At 47.2% G+C, this 17,159-nt stretch overlaps 1 pseudogene; it reads right to left on the minus strand.

Moving 5' to 3' along the window:
* Positions 1 to 14,651: 14,651 nt before the first annotated feature.
* On the minus strand, positions 14,652 to 16,931 carry LOC123057827 (uncharacterized; annotated as a pseudogene).
* Positions 16,932 to 17,159: the final 228 nt, after the last annotated feature.

The raw sequence follows: 17,159 nt of genomic DNA on the forward strand, positions 1-17,159 counted from the left end.
TACCTTAGTTGCGATCTTGATCGTATTTGTTGTTGCATTTAAATTCTTTAGCTAGAGATTTATTTGTTTGTTGCATTTAAGTGTTCTATGATCTTTATGTATGAACTTTATGTATTGTATTAATTTGGTGTTTTCGGTGATGTGTATTAAAGATGAGCCGGCAATGGATGTACAATGACCGATGCTCTCCCGAGTTCATTAATGGCGTGCGTACTTTTCTGCTTGCAGCTAAGGCAAACAAGCGTGCAGATGGTTTTATGCCTTGTCCATGCGCTGGCTGTAAGAATGGTCACAATTACTCTACGTCAAGAACCATTCACGTCCACCTGTTTGAGTCCGGTTTCATGCCCCACTATAATGTTTGGACCAAGCATGGAGAAAGAGGGGTTATGATGGAAGACAATGAAGAAGAAGAGGACGACGATAACTATCCTGGCCATGGGTTCCATGAATACGATGATACAACAATGAGGGAAGAAGCTGAGCCGGTAATGCGGGAAGAAGCTGAGCCGGCAATGCGGGAAGAAGCTGAAGAAGAGGCATTGGATGAGCCTGTTGATGATCTAGGTCGGGCCATTGCCGATGCAAAGAGAAACTGCGCAAGTGATTTGGAGAAGAAGAAGTTGCGGCGCATGTTAGAGGATCACAAAAAATTGTTGTACCCGAATTGCGTAGGTGACAAGAAAAAGCTGGGCACCACACTGGAATTGCTACAATGGAAGGCAAAGAATGGTGTATCTGACAAGAGATTTGGAAAGTTGCTGGTAATGATAAAGAATATGCTTCCAAAGGATAACGAATTGCCCGAGAGTACATACGAAGCAAAGAAGGCTGTCTGCCCTCTAGGGTTAGAGGTGCAGAAGATACATGCATGCCCTAATGATTTCATCCTCTACCGCGGTGAGTACGAGGATTTGAACGCTTGCCCGGTATGCGGTGCATTGTGCTATAAGATCAACCGCGATGACCCTGGTGATGTCGAGGGCGAGCGCCCCAGGAGGAAGATTCCTGCCAAGGTGATGTGGTATGCTCCTATAATACCACGGTTGAAACGTTTGTTCCAAAACAAAGAGCATGCCAAGGCGATGCGATGGCACAGAAAAGACCGTAAGAAACACGGAAAGTTGAGAGTACCCGTTGACGGGTCGCAGTGGAGAAAAATCGAAAGAAAGTACGGGAAGGAGTTTACAGATGACGCAAGGAACGTATGGTTTAGTCTAAGTGCAGATGGCATTAATCCTTTTGGGGAGCAGAGCACCAACCATAGCACCTGGCCTGTGACTCTATGTTTGTATAACCTTCCTCCTTGGTTGTGCATGAAGCGGAAGTTCATTATGATGCCAGTGCTCATCCAAGGTCCTAAGCAACCCGGCAACGACATTGATGTGTACCTAATGCCATTAGTTGAAGAACTCTTACAACTGTGGAATGAAACAGGTGTACGTGTGTGGGATGAGCACATGGGGGAAGAATTTGACCTAAAGGCGTTGCTGTTCGTGACCATCAATGATTGGCCTGCTCTCAGTAACCTTTCAGGACAGACAAACAAGGGATACCGCGCATGCACGCACTGTTTGGACGGTACCGACAATATATATTTGGCTAATTGTAAGAAGAATGTGTACCTGGGACATCGTCGATTTCTTCGGAGCAGGCATCCCATAAGAAAGATAGGCAAGCATTTCAAAGGTGAGGCGGATCACCGGACGAAGCCTCTCCACCGTACTGGTGCTGATGTACATGATATGGTCAAGGATTTGAAGGTGGTCTTTGGAAAGGGTCCTGGTGGACAACCTCTTCCGAATGACGCTGACGGACGCGCACCCATGTGGAAGAAGAAATCTATATTTTGGGACCTGCCCTATTGGAAAGACCTAGAGGTCCGCTCCGCAATCGACGTGATGCACATGACGAGGAATCTTTGTGTGACCCTGCTTGGCTTCTTGGGCGTGTATGGGAAGACAAAAGATACACCCGAGGCACGGGAGGACCAGCAACGTATGCACAGAAAAGACGGCATACATCAGGGTCATGCAAGCTACACTCTTACCAAAGAAGAGAAGGAAATCTTCTTTGAATGCCTGCTCAGTATTAAGGTACCGTCTGGCTTCTCGTCGAATATAAAGGAATAATAAACATGGCAGAGAAAAAGTTCCAGAACCTAAAGTCTCATGACTGCCACGTGATTATGACGCAACTGCTTCCGGTTGCATTGAGGGGGCTTCTACCAGAAAACGCTCGATTAGCCATTGTGAAGCTATGTGCATTCCTCAATGCAATCTCTCAGAAGGTAATCGATCTAGAAATCATACCAAGGATAGAGAATGATTTGGTGCAATGTCTTTTCAGTTTTGAGTTGGTGTTCCCACCATCCTTCTTCAACATCATGACACACGTCCTAGTTCACCTATGTGAAGAGATTAACGTTTTGGGTCCTGTATTTCTACATAATATGTTCCCCTTCGAGAGGTTCATGGGAGTCTTAAAAAAATATGTTCATAACCGTGCTAGGCCAGAAGAAAGCATCTCCAAGGGCCATGAAAATTAGGAGGTCATTGAGTTTTGTATTGACTTTATTCCTGACCTTAAGCAGATTGGTGTTCCTCAATCGCGGCATAAGGGCAGACTGGATGGAAAAGGCACGCTAGGAGGGGAACAAATAATATGTATGGACGGACATTCTCTCACTGAAGCACACTACACAGTTATACAGAATTCCGCATTGGTGGCTCCGTATATGGATGAACACAAGAATTTGCTACGCTCCAAACACTCGGAGCGGTCTGATGACTGGATTACACGTGAACAAACCAGGAGTTTCGCCAGCTGGTTACAGACACGTACCATACATGACGCCTCTATTGAAGATGACTTGTACTTGCTGTCCCAGTTACCATATTTGAATATAACGACTTTCAAAGGGTACGAGATAAATAATATATTTTACACGATCGCCCAAGATAAGAAGAGCACCAACCAAAACAGTGGTGTCCTCTTTGATGTAGAAACGAAGACGGGAAAGGAAACATATTATGGTTATATACAGGACATATGGGAACTTGACTATCGACGTGGTTTGAAGGTCCCTTTGTTTTAGTGCGAATTGGTCAATATGACACGAGGCGGGGTAACGGAAGACCCGCAGTACGAAATGACAACAGTGGATCTCAACAATCTTGCGTATGCAGACGAAACATTCGTCCTAGCCAATGATGTGGCACAGGTTTTCTATGTGAAGGACATGTCTACCAAGCCGAGAAAAAGAAAAGATAAGGAAGCGAATGCATCGTACGATGAGCCAAAGCGGCACATAGTTCTTTCTGGGAAGAGAAACATCATGGGAGTGGATGACAAGACAGACATGTCAGGAGATTATGAAAAGTTTGGTGAAATTGCTCCATTCATAGTGAATATTGACCCGAGCATCCAGTTAAATGATGAAGATTTTCCATGGCTACGGCGTAAAGGGACACACGCGAAGAAAAAGTTTCACACCCAAAGATCAGGGATGTGATCGGCTTCACTATCATCACTTTCTTCTGTGTTTCACACCCATGAGGGAATCTCTGTAACAGTTAGGGTAGCTAGTTATGTGTTTTGGCATTTGAAACACGAAGAAATTTTATGCAAGCAAATTCTTTCATGCATTTACTGATTTTTTCAGCTAATGACCCTGAAATTGAAAAGCATTTCAAATGAACTCAGAAAAGGTTGAAAGTTGGCATGGTATCATAATTTCACCCACATAGCATGTGCAAAAAAGTAGAGAGGGTTACCGCAAAAACTGGATGCACTTCGTGTACAAAATGGACAATCTCTTTTGAAGTATGAGGGTTTCGGACGAAACTCATCCGTTACAAAGGCATTTCATTTTTAAATAACCTAAGCATTACCAAATTAAATATAATGATAAAACACACTAATATTAAACATAAGAAAAAAGAATCACTGAAAAAAATCTATTTTCAAAGTTAAGTTATTCACAAACTTGTGATTCACACAAATTTCAAATAATTCAAAATTTAAACTATTCAAATTTGTAAACTACCGGTACTAAGAGAAAGTTTGTAATTTTTTGTACCTAAAGCAAAAATATTCACAAAGAAACTCTATATACAACAAAAAACAACTCAAAAATAAATAAAACAAAAATAAATAAAGCAAAAAAATAAGAAAAAAAAGCCCACCTACTGCGCCACAGCGGCCTACATACGATTAGAAACCCAACCTGTTGTTGGGCCAGGATGCAGGCCCGCGAAGGCCCAGTAGGCCTACAGGGAAGCACAAAACATTTAGGCCCAATAGGCCTGCTTTGGAGAGGAGCTCGAGGGAGCTACCGTACTGGGGCTTATAAACCAGTGCGGACGCCCCTCGGCTAGCGAGGTGGGACTAAACATGACGCACCGCACCTGTGCCAGTGCACCCCCTTTAGTACTAGGTGGTGGCTCATACCAATACTAAAGGGGGGGTCTTTAGTACCGGTTGGAGCCACCAACCGGTACTAAAGGGGTGCCGTTCCCGCCGCTTGGCCTGGCCAAAACAGACCTTTAGTACCAGTTGGTGGCTCCAGCCGGTACTAAAGGTTGTTCTATATAAGAAACCACTTCAAAAAAATTGTCAGTTTCTCATCTCTCCCTCTGCCCCGTCGTCGCCGCCCCCGTCGCCGTCCCTGTCGCCGTCCGTCGCCGTCCCCGTCGCTGTCCGTCGCCGTCGCCGTCCCCGTCCCCGTCCCCGTCGTCGCGCCTCGCCCCGTCCTCCCGTTGTCCCCGCCCGGCCTGTCCTCCCCGTCCCCGTCGTCGCCGCCCCGTCCCCGTCGTCGCCGCCCCGTCCCCGTCCCCATCGCCTTCTCCATCTCCGTCCCCGTCGCCGCCGTCGTCGCGCCTCGCCGGCGAGCTTCCTGCCCCGGCCGCCATGTACCACACACACACACACACACACACATTGTTATAGAAATGTCAGCAATCTTTCTGTTTTTTAGTTATAGAATTATTAGAAATGTTAGTTATATAGAAAAGTTTTTTAGTTATAGAAATATTATAAATGTTAGTTATATAGAAATATTAGAAATGTTAGTTATATAGAAATGTTAGTTATATTAGAAATGTTAGTTATATAGAAATGTTTTTTAGTTATAGAAATATTAGAAATGTTAGTTTTAGTTATAGAAATATTAGAAATGTTAGTTTTAGTTATAAAATTTAGAATTTGCATATATGAAATCACAATCCATCATTTAAAAAATGTTACTTTACTTTTGCGGCATATAGTATTTGTTGTCGGCGATGCCCGGCCCGCATCCTCGCCGTCGACCCGTTCACGACGACGTCCTGCTTCAGAGGACCCATGTTCGGGACTGGGCTCCGCCGAGCTAGCACTGGGAGGTGCTACCTTCAGGGGCGCGACGCTTGGTGAGGAACCCGGCCCCGGGTCCCGTCGTCGCCCCCGATCTCCTTTGGTGGCGTTCGCATGGGCCACTTTCGTTGAGGAGGGAGCCGGCCCCGCCGGAGGTGGTACATCGCCGTGTCAGGGAGGAGGACGAGCACGCCCATCGCTACATGGCTGCTATGGACGTCAGGTTCTCCAATACCTGGCAGGTTCTTTTGGGAGATCACCCGAGCTATGATCCAGTGATGGTTCCTTATCTTTGGGTGTCCACCGCCCGCACCTCAGGAACCGCGAGTGGCCTAGATTACTCTGTAGTATTCGATCTTTATTAGCTTGCTAGATAGCTAGCTAGTGATGTATTCGATATTATATCTATTATTCGAGACGATGTATTAGAGATTATATCTATTATTCGAGACGATGTATTCGAGATTATATCTATTATTCGAGACGACGTATTCGAGATTTTATTCTATGATGCTTATTATGTACTATGATTGCTTCAGTTTTTCCTTATTAATTGATTGCATCCATGCATTGTAATTTGAATATATTTCTTTCGGATTAGTTAAATAAAACCTATGGCGGACAATACCGGCAGAGAGGGAGAAGAGGCCCTGTTCAATATCATACACAATCCTCGCGGGCCAGATGATGATCAGAATGAAGAAGATTGTGACGGCTCCGGATATCTAAACAAAACCGGGGAGGGTGATATGATATTCGATCGCGACGACCGAATTGATGAAGTCATGAACTATGAACATGACGAAGAAAATGTTGATCTTGAAACAACAAAGACCGGCGGGGTATATATATTTATATAAGCAGGACAAGTTCATTCGTCAGTGCGGAGTTCTTGTGAAGGACCAACTCTCGATCTCCCTTCAAGAATGGAGAGAGCCAGCAAAGCCACGTCCAGGAGTTACTTTTGTCGACGACAGACAAAAACTTCTGCTTTGGGAAACGCTCATGGAACATTTCACCCTACCAGATCATTTCACAGATGTAGATGTGGAGAAAGTCAAGGACGCTACTCTTAGGAAGATGGCGGTTGCATTCAACAACCACAAGAATCGTGAATGGGACAAGTACGTCAAGGGAAGAAGGAAGACTCCAGTATTCGAGGGAACACTAGAGAAGCAAAGTGCTCATTGGGACGATTTCGTGAAATTCAAGGATTCGGAATTATCTAAGGAACGGTCGAGAATAAACAAGGCCAATGCCGCAAAAAAGGATAACTTCCATAAGCTGGGGCCAGGTGGCTATGCGGTGGGAATGCCTAAGTGGGATAAGTCTGAGAAAGAGCTGGAGGATGCAGGTGTCACTCCAGAAACATTGAGCTGGCCCCCCAGGTGCGGGGCTTGGTTCTATGCTCATGAGGGGGAGTTGGACCCGAAGACAGGCAAAGTTTCGAAAAAGGCATGTCTGGACGGAGCCGAAGATAAGCTACTTGTTGCAATAGAAGAGGCTCGATCGGGGGTGTTCGAGCCCAACAGAGAGAACGGCGAGCTTATGCGTGCCCTGGGAAATCCTGAACACCCGGGAAGAACACGAGGCAAGGGCGCTATTCCATGGTATGAGGGGTTTTCGGACTGGAACGCCGACTACAGAACCCGTGCGAGAAAGAAGATTGAGGAGGAGAAGAAGAGGAATATGGAGGAGGAGCAGAGGAAGCTGGACTATGAACGCCTTCAAGGCCTAGAATCAGTGCACGCGGACTTGGCAGTCAAATTCCAGCGGCAGCAGGAGCAGATCGACTCACTTAGCCAGCAAAGGGAGTCTCAGTAGCTGCAGCAGCTAGCGGATGATCCAGCATTGGATAGCACCGTCCCATCCATGCCGAGAAGCAGCGTGGGTTCCGCCCCGGGCGACGCATTGCTGAATAGCTACCCAGTGGATGACATCATGGAGAACACTAACTGTGAGCTACACTTCAAAATGAAGAACATATCCATGAAGGTGGCGGACGACGTTGCTTTTACAAATCCTACCGAGGCAACCTTCCATTGCAACCCGATTCCAGCGGGCTATGCTCGTTTCTTGGTTGATGAGGTGGTGGACCAATATTTGGGGCTAGAGCTTGACATTCCTGGAGGTGACGAGGAGCACACACTGGGAGAGGCCAACCATCGTATCACCCTTTGGAGAAATGATTGCATCATCTTTCGAAGGCCACCGACACAGCGTCATCAGACTCTTCGTCGAAGTCCGCCACCGAGTCAGCACACTCCCGCTCCTCCAAGTCCACCAACGCGTCAGACCACTCCTCCTTCAAGTCCGGCACAACTTCAGGCCACTCCTCCTCCTCCAAGTCCGGCAAAGCGTCAGGCCACTCCTCCTCCAAGTCTGGCACAGCTTCAGGCCACTCCTCCTCCTCCAACTCAGCCACGTCAGCCGTCTTCGCCGCCTCAGCAATCACGGAAGAGAGCCGCCTCAACTATGGTGTGTAGCGGTACAAGTCGAGGTAGTACTGGAGGTACAGGCTGAGGCAAGCGATTTTAATATGGTCCAAGCAGCCTCGCGCCTCTTCCGCAGAGGCCTTACAACAAGTCCGAGGAGGAAAACGCAGCCATATCGAAGGCCGAGGTGGAAGCCCATTTTGCACTGAAACCGCCATCGCCGCCAAGGGAGAAAGTGCCTGAGGAAAAGATTGACCACTTCATTCGTATGGCTAGAGCACCAGTTCTCAAGCCCGTTGACACAGACTATGAGCGCCACCTCAGGAAGTTAAATCGAGCACATCTACAGAAAGAGGCGAGCTCGAGCTCGAGCAAATCAGCTGGCAAAACATGTGGTAAAACCGTTCCCCAACTGGGAGAACAGGCGGCGCAACTAATCCCCCCGTTTGTTGTGTCAACAACACATGAGAGTAGGCTCTCCCAATATTATTGTGGGCAAACCGTTTACGTTCCCGAGTTGGGCGATGTGGTAATAACCGAGGAGCATATTGAGCAGGCTGAAAGGCTCATGATCACTGTTGGACAACTCCTCGATATTGAGCCCATGTCTCCGATTAGAGAGGAGGAAATAAAATGGAAATATGTCCGGGGCCAACCTTTGGTCGAGCCAGACAAGGTCAAGAAGCTCCCAACGAGAATGTATGAATTGCATCAATGCTACATGGACATTACCAAGATTTCCAATCGAGAGTCCCTCATGGTGAATGTCAAGAAGGATCATTACTACCATGAGAAAGCTGTGTCCGTTGAGTATTCAGAACTATTTCAGTTATACAATCAAGATGCACTCGACAAATCTATCGTCAGTTACTATTGTTTGTAAGTGATTTTTTTTCTGTAATTTAAGTCTCAAGCTAGATGTAGTGATCATTTTGATCAATCATTACCTGTAATTATCCTCACTATATTCTTTTCTATGGTATATGCAAGATGAAGATTTATGAAATGAAAAAAGATGGACGCTATGGCATTGGATTCGTTGACCCAAATACCATTAATGAATACGCATGGAAATTAGATCCATATTACGAAAAAAAGTGTAGAGGAAAGCATGCAAGAGTTCTTCAAGCGCCTCAAATACAATGAAGATATACTACTTCCTTACAACTTCAAGTGAGTCACACTGTCTTGTACTACAAATTCTGTTTTTGCCTACTAGCTAGCTACATGTTTTTGCTTACATATGCCCGCTTAATTAAGATATGCAAACATGTGTGCATGCAGATTTCACTGGATCTTGTTAATCATTAAAGTTGATGAAGGAACAGTTGAAGTACTAGACTCACTACTTAAGAAACCAACTGACTACACCATCATTAAATATGCCGAGATATAGTTAATAATGATTGAAATTACGTGTTGACTATCCCCTTCATGATGGTGTAGTCAGTTGGTTTCTTAAGTAGTGAGTCTAGTACTTCAACTGTTCCTTCATCAACTTTAATGATTAACAAGATCCAGTGAAATCTGCATGCACACACGTTTGCATGTCTTAATTAAGCGGACATTCTATTTTTATATATATGCATAACGTGTACAATATGTAGTATCATAAAATACCAGCAAAGGAAAAGGAATTAAATGGAAAACACAAAATTAAATGAAAAAGAAACCATAAACCCAAAACCCCACAACCTTTTAATACCGGTTGGTGTCACCAACCGGTACTAAAGGGCTCGCTGCCCCCGGAGCTGGCTCGTGCCACGTGGTTGCGCTTTAGCACCGGTTTGTGCTGAACCGGTACTAGGGGGGGGGACTTTTAGTGCCCACACTTTAGTGCCGGTTACCGAACCGGCACTAAAGGGCCTTACGAACCGGTGCTATTGCCCGGTTCTGCACTAGTGTATTGATTGGACTAGGGTGTCTTATTCAATAATGCCATTGTGGGAACCAGTAAGGATTGGTGCCAGATATACCTGGACTAACAAACAAACACAACCGGTCCGTAGCGTGTTGGATAGGGTCTTTTTACGCCTGAATGGGAGGTGTTGTTTCCCATGTGCTCTCTCGTGGCGGAGACGCGCATCGGATCAGACCATGTTCCGCTGATTTTTTCCTCAGGGGAGGATCTCATCCTGCGTAGCCCTAGGTTTTACTTCGAAAAGGCTTGGTTCGAAGCGGAGGGATTTGCCCAGATGGTGGTAGATCGTTGGGGTGCGATTTGTACCCAGCTGGGTCCTCAATGCGGGCCAGCAGAGAGCTGGAACGCGGCTGCCGGAAAGCTGCGTGCCTTCCTACGCGGATGGGGCGCTAATCACGGTAGTGAGTCCAACAAAGAGCGCGCGCACATTGTAGAGACAATTGCGCTGTTAGATGCCAAGGCAGATCGCCGTCCCTTTTCGGAGGCCGAATGGGCCCATAGGTACGCATTGGAGAATAAAGTCACGGTGATTTTTGCGCGCGGAAGAGGAATATTGGCGACGCAGGGGCGGAGTCAAATGGGTCACGAAAGGAGACGCAAACACAGGATATTTCCATGCCTATGCGAATGGGCAGAAAAGGAAGAGCTCCATCCTGCGTCTCCAAGCAGATCACGGTATCCTATTGACGCAGGAACAAATTGTGGCTCATATCTATGAGTTTTTCATAGGTCTTTTGGGGACGGCCGTTGAAAAACCGTTATGCTTGTGCGATGATCTGTGGGATCCCGCGGAACGTGTCTCGCAGGAGGAGAATGATAGGCTTGTCCTTGCTTTCCTACACGAGGAAATAGACTAGTCTCTTCATGACATGAAGACGAGCACGGCGCCTGGACCGGACGGATGGCATGTCGAGTTCTTTAAGAAGTTCTGGCCATGCCTTAAGCACCTGTTCTATGATATTGTCAACGGATTCACTTTAGGCATGGTCGACCTATCTTGTTTGAACTATGGTGCCATTAGCCTTATTCCTAAGGTGAAAGGGGCAGATAACATTAAGCTTTTTAGACCCATTACCTTGATTAACGTCCCATTCAAAATTTGTGCGAAAGCTTATGCCTCGCGCTTGGCACCGGCCGCTCAACGAGTTATTAGCTCTAGCCAAACGGGTTTTCTCAAATGACGTAACATTCTCGGGGGACCAATTGTGTTACAAGAGATCGTTCACGAGCTGAAACGGACCAAGGCACAGGGAGTGCTACTTAAATTAGACTTCGAGAAAGTGTATGATCGCGTGAACTGGGAGTTCGTGAGAGAGGTCTTCCTCAAAAAGGGTTTTGAGGCAGGATTCGTTCACCGCATCATGCACCTCATGTGTAGTGGGCACACGGCGGTCAATGTCAATGGCACAATGGGCAAGTTTTTCCGTAACAAACGTGGCCTTCCTCAGGGAGACCCAAGCTTTGTTGCGGATGCCCTGGCGGCCATGATTAATAAAGCGAGGGCAGCGGGGCACATTAAAGGGCTGGTAGCCCACCTTATTCCTGGTGGGGTTACGCATCTGCAATATGCAGATGATACGATGCTCTTATTTGAACCCGGCGACCAGAGTATAGCTACCATCAAGTTACTTCTGCTTGTTTTCGAGATTTTGTCGGGGCTTAAGATCAACCTTTTGAAAAGTGAAGTGATCACCATTGGGATGGAGGATCTAGAAAGAACTAGGATTGCGAACCTTCTTAATTGCAAGCTAGGGAGCTTCCTGATTAAATACTTGGGCCTACCGATATCGACCAAGAAACTAACCATAGCGGAATGGGAGCCGCTGTATGGGAAAGTCGCTAACAGAGTGAGCCCTTGGAGGGGCAGGTTTATGTCCTCGGCGGCAAGGCTTATCCTCACCAACTCGAGCTTATCCTGCCTTCCTATATTCACAATGGGAATGTTCCTACTTGCGGATGGGGTTCACGCGCGACTTGATACTCCGCACTCCCGGTTCTTTTGGGAAGGAGCTGGGACCAAGCGCAAGTATCACTTAGTGAAATGGGCATCGGTTTGTAGGGCAAAAAAATTTGGCGGCCTAGGTGTTATGAATTCTAAACTCATGAATGTGGCCTTGCTTACTAAGTGGTGGTGGCGTCTCGCCCAAAATGAGTCGGGACTCTGGGCAGACATCCTACGGGCTAAATACTTCCCGGATGGGAATTTGTTCAATGCTAAAAGCAACGGTTCGGCCTTCTGGAACGGGATCCAGACGGTTCGACCGACATTTACAGTAGGTGCACAGTTCCGGGTAAACGATGGCAAGTCCACATGCTTCTGGCTCGACCATTGGTGGGGGCAGGAACCGTTGTGGCAATCCCACCCGGAACTGTACCAATTGGCAACGGACTCCAACATTATGGTGGCCGATGCTATGCGCGCCCAGCCCCCAGCCAGCTCTTTCATTAGGTCTCTAGAGACAACGGAGGCCGCTAGCTGGGACGCTTTGGCGGCTAACTTGGGAGGGCTGACTCGTGGTCTTGGGGCGGATACGATTACGTGGAAGTTGACCTCCTCCAATAGATTGACGGTCAAGTCCCTCTACGATAAGCTATCCGAGGGTACTACGTTGGATATAGCTAGGGGGCTATGGAAGGCGGGAATCCCTCTCAAGATCAAGATTTTCCTATGGAAAATGTTTGCAACCGCTTACCTACTTCGGATAACGTGGCCAAACGCAACGGGCCGGCGGACGGAACGTGCACCACTTGCGGTTTAGGGGAAAACGCGAACCATGTGTTCTTTGGCTGTGTTCTCGCTAGATTCGCGTGGAGTGCGGTTAGAGACGCTTTCAATCAAAATTGGAATCCACAGTCTAGCCACGATATGCTTTCTATCTTAACGACGCAAAGAGGGGCCAATGCTAGGATCGTTTGGAGATGCGTTGGGGCGCTACTTTGGTCCCTTTGGACAGTTCGGAACAAAATTACGATGGAACACAAGTTCCCGGTTCACCCCGCTGATATCATCTTCAAATGTCATATTTTCCTTCAGGTATGAGCACCGCTGGGGAAGAAGCATGACGTCGAACGCATGAACGACTATGGAGCAGATCAAGAGGACCATGGTGAAGGCACGACAAGGGATGACGGCTTGATCATGAAACCTCTAATTTTAGCTAGCTTATGTCTTGTTGCTCCACTTTTGCGCTCTTAAACTTGTGGCTGTGAACTTCTTAGCTTTATCCTGAGCTGCGGGCTCGATGACTGTTTTATTCGGTTTGTAAGACTTAACTTGTGTGGATCCTGCGTGGTGGCTTTACTAATTTAAAGCCGGATGCTACTAGCGTCTACGTTGCAAAAAAAAAATTAAGAATAATGCGAGCATCAGAACTTAAACCCTGATGTAAAGAGGGGCCAATGCTAGGATCGTTTGGAGATGCGTTGGGGCGCTACTTTGGTCCCTTTGGACAGTTCGGAACAAAATTACGATGGAACACAAGTTCCCGGTTCACCCCGCTGATATCATCTTCAAATGTCATATTTTCCTTCAGGTATGAGCACCGCTGGGGAAGAGGCGTGACGTCGAACGCATGAACGAGACTATGGAGCAGATCAAGAGGACCATGGTGAAGGCACGACAAGGGATGACGGCTTGATCATGAAACCTCTACTTTTAGCTAGCTTATGTCTTGTTGCTCCACTTTTGCGCTCTTAAACTTGTGGCTGTGAACTTCTTAGCTTTATCCTGAGCTGCGGGCTCGATGACTGTTTTATTCGGTTTGTAAGACTTAACTTGTGTGGATCCTGCGTGGTGGCTTTACTAATTTAAAGCCGGACGTTACTAGCGTCTACGTTGCAAAAAAATTAAGAATAATGCGAGCATCAAAACTTAAACCCTGATGTATAGGCGGTGCCATCAGGGATTGAACTCACGACCTCCATATACAGCCCCAAAGGATTCACTCCACCAAGCTACCTCATGGTTGTGAGTTGAAGGTAGGATTCGTTTACCGATGAAATAGTCCCACCTCGCTTCCTCACAGCTCAGCCCACCAGTTTATATATGTTTGTGATTTGAAATTAATAAACAGCTCCAAAATCAAAGCGAAGGGTGATGAATCCGTCCCATTCGCTCAGAAATATGAGCAGGACGAATGAAACTAAAAGAAGGAATAAACTTCAACCGTGCCTCATGAAGTATCAATGATCATATTTTTTTTTGCAAGGATAAAGGAGTTTTATTCCAAATGAATCGGGTTAGATAAATTTTGCTGTCATCTATTGGCATGTTCTTTTCTCATATGGTATATAATAGTTTTCGGCCGACTGAATTGACGCCTCTTTTTTATCTTCATCAACTCGTGTCGCTCTCCACAGATTTTTGCATGTTCCTGTATGAATTTTCAGTTTACTAATCACATTTACCATGCACCACACAAAAAAGGTAAAAACACATTTACCCGGCGGTCGAGTTTTGTATCTTCCTTGTTTGGTGGATAGTCAATCGATGGTGTTCTTAGAAAATTATTATGTGCCTTTGTTACGCCCAATATGCGATACTATCCTAAAGAGACTCGAAAGTTCCACCAAGGATAGAACCACATATTGATACGCTTTTGTAAGGTGAATATCATTACATCAATATTACATAATAGATGGGGATACATACCATGCATCAATATGCCACAAGAATACATCAATACATAATCCATAAGACCAACATCCGACTGTGGATGAAACACAAACAGAAACTCAAACAATATCCACCATGCCAGCCCAGGCTGCCGACCAGGAACCTAACCCAAGATCGACGAAGAAGGAGAACTCCAAAACATGCAAACATCGCTCTCGCGTCATGAACATGGCATTACCTGTACCTGCAACAATAGAGTTGCACTGACTAGAGCATGTACTTCTATAGTAACAATAGAGTTAGACCAAAAAAATCATACATAGTTTAGTCATGTAGAGATGAACTTGACACATTATTTTTCTAGTTCCAAGCAGTGGTGACGTTGCGCCAGTTTCAACGTGCACAATGCGTTCTTATTCGAGATGTGGTCAGCGAAAAAGTTCTCGCACGCAATCTTCAACCTCTCGAGACGGAATCGGCAGGCTGCCGCAAGCATGTCTTCAACAGCAAGGACTGGGTTATCCATAGAGGGTAGCTTGTCGGTGTAGATGAAGTGGAGAACAGACCTGAAGACCGCCGCCTTCATGTTGTCAACCCGTACGATGTGATGGTCATCCTCCTTGGTCGCCGCCGCTTCAACCACTTTGTATAGGACTGGTGATCGAGCCGCGATTACGAGACCATGAGCACGTATGTCACACTCCTCAACCAGGAACCTCACATCGTACCTTTGCCCACTCACCAACAACTGCTCAAGGTGCAAACCGATGTAGGGTGGAGGCACAACGACCGTTACTCCGGCACCATGGGAGATGGTGCTAGAACTAGTGCAAGCAGCCTCCTTGGTGACATTGAGATGGCAGTGTACAGTGAGGGAGTCATCATGTGAGGAGTTGGTTGATTTCATGAGGGTGAACTCTGCACGCCTGAAGTTTTCTGCATTGGTAAAAATTTCTTCTACCATTGTTATCGGCGGCAACGACTTGCCACAAGGGTTATCTATCTTGAAGCCAATTGACGTAGTGACAGGGGAAGTTTCAAGACTACTCCTCACCAAACAGAGATACACAACGAATGCCGAAGAATTGGATGGGTATAACCACCGTACGCATAGCTGCCAGTTGTAGCCGCCAACCTGAAAAAGGCCGGAACCGATTGTATTTTTACCAACAGCAAGCAGGCTCCTCTGGAGAGCCCTAAAGTAGGGGATCGTAAACTTGTGTGAGCCGTGGACTACCACCTGATCTGGCAAGCCATCATCTCGCTTTCTTTTGTTGGAGCTTGAGTTTGGAGCCATATTAATCGTGTCTACTTTGTCGGTGACCTCAAGTAGGAAAGAGCAGCCACTATTTATGATTTCGTTATACTCCTCGGTCGCCTTCAGGTCACTATAAGAATTTGGATGGGACGCTATGTACTCGATGCATAAATCCTCGAGCTGCCGACAACTGTACCTACCGTGCACCACCATCAGTGTAGGTATGACAGACTTATCATCCATGCCCTCAGCCAGTACCTTCTCGCACAAAAGCCTTAGCCTCTGTAAGTCATACCGATCGGCGGCTACCAGCAGGTCGCGCACCATGGCCTCGTACCGCCTTGCCGCATGTTTATCTTCGCTTGTTAGTATCATGCGGTCGTTGTTTGGTTTGATGGGTAGCTCGTCGGTGTAGATGAAGCGAAGCATGGCCCTGAAAGTGGAGGCGCTCATGTCGTCGTCGTCGACCCTGATTATGATATTCTCATTCATGTGCCATCGAAACTCCGCCGCGAAAACCGGCGACCGCACGGCGAGGACAAGCTTATGCGCCCGGATCTCGGTCTGCTCCACGATGAACGTCACGTCTGGCCTCATGGCGTGCTTCACGGAATCCGATTTAGACATGGACGCAAAAAGAAGCATGAGGAGATCTCCGGAGATGGTTGGCGGCGGCACGGCGGAGATGAAGCAGCTCCTGGTATTTGGGAGGGTGACGTCCAGCCGGAGGACATGGACGACGCAGAGGATGGTAAGGCGGTCATCTACCACGTACCGCTCCTCTTGGCCATGGAAGAACGCCTCGGGGACCGACAGCTTCCAACTCCTGCTTGTTGTTGCCGGCGAAGCGGGGAAGGTGTTGGTGCCCGGGCTTCGCCATACTGCGGCAGGCCACCGGTGAAACGGGTCGTCCATCCTCAAGCTGGCCATGGCGGTGGCGGCGTACTTGCCGCAGACCAGCTCCAGGGAGATGGACGCCAGTCCTTGTTTCCTGAAGCGACAACTGAAGGCCCAGGTGCATCCTCCGGCCTCGAAGTCGCCGGACCTGACGACGGAGGTGTTTCTGGCGCTCACGCCGGCGAGAGCCTTCCGCTCGCTGTAGCCGACGATATGAAACTGGTGCTTGCCTCGGACTAACGTCCGACCTGTGCGTGGACGCCGTCTTGTTCAAAGGCGTGGACGCCATGGCCGGCTCCCGGCTGCTACTGCTAGCAGATCAATTGCTTGCTTGCTCGGTCGATCACGTACGCGGACGAGCCATCGGGCCTTTATATCGATTTCTTCCTTGTTTGTCGTATTGATTTTGATCCCGATCGCTTCTCGTCTGGATCCGATATATGCTAGGACCCAAAAAAAGTGGATCCGAGATGAAGTGTATGTTTGATGCAGGAACGGCACATATATAGGGCCCAAGGGATGAGTTAGTTAAGATTAGACGGGATCCCCCATCGTTAGCTAGTATCCCCTCACAAAGAAAAAATTATACATGTGGGTTTTCCTCTTAGTTATCTCAATCTACTCTACTCAGATTACAACAACACACCCCGTCAACGACAAGGTACCTACGGCGACTTCATA

This window comes from Triticum aestivum, chromosome 3A (assembly GCF_018294505.1).
Source record: "Triticum aestivum cultivar Chinese Spring chromosome 3A, IWGSC CS RefSeq v2.1, whole genome shotgun sequence".
In the NCBI taxonomy this organism is placed as follows: Eukaryota; Viridiplantae; Streptophyta; class Magnoliopsida; order Poales; family Poaceae; genus Triticum; species Triticum aestivum.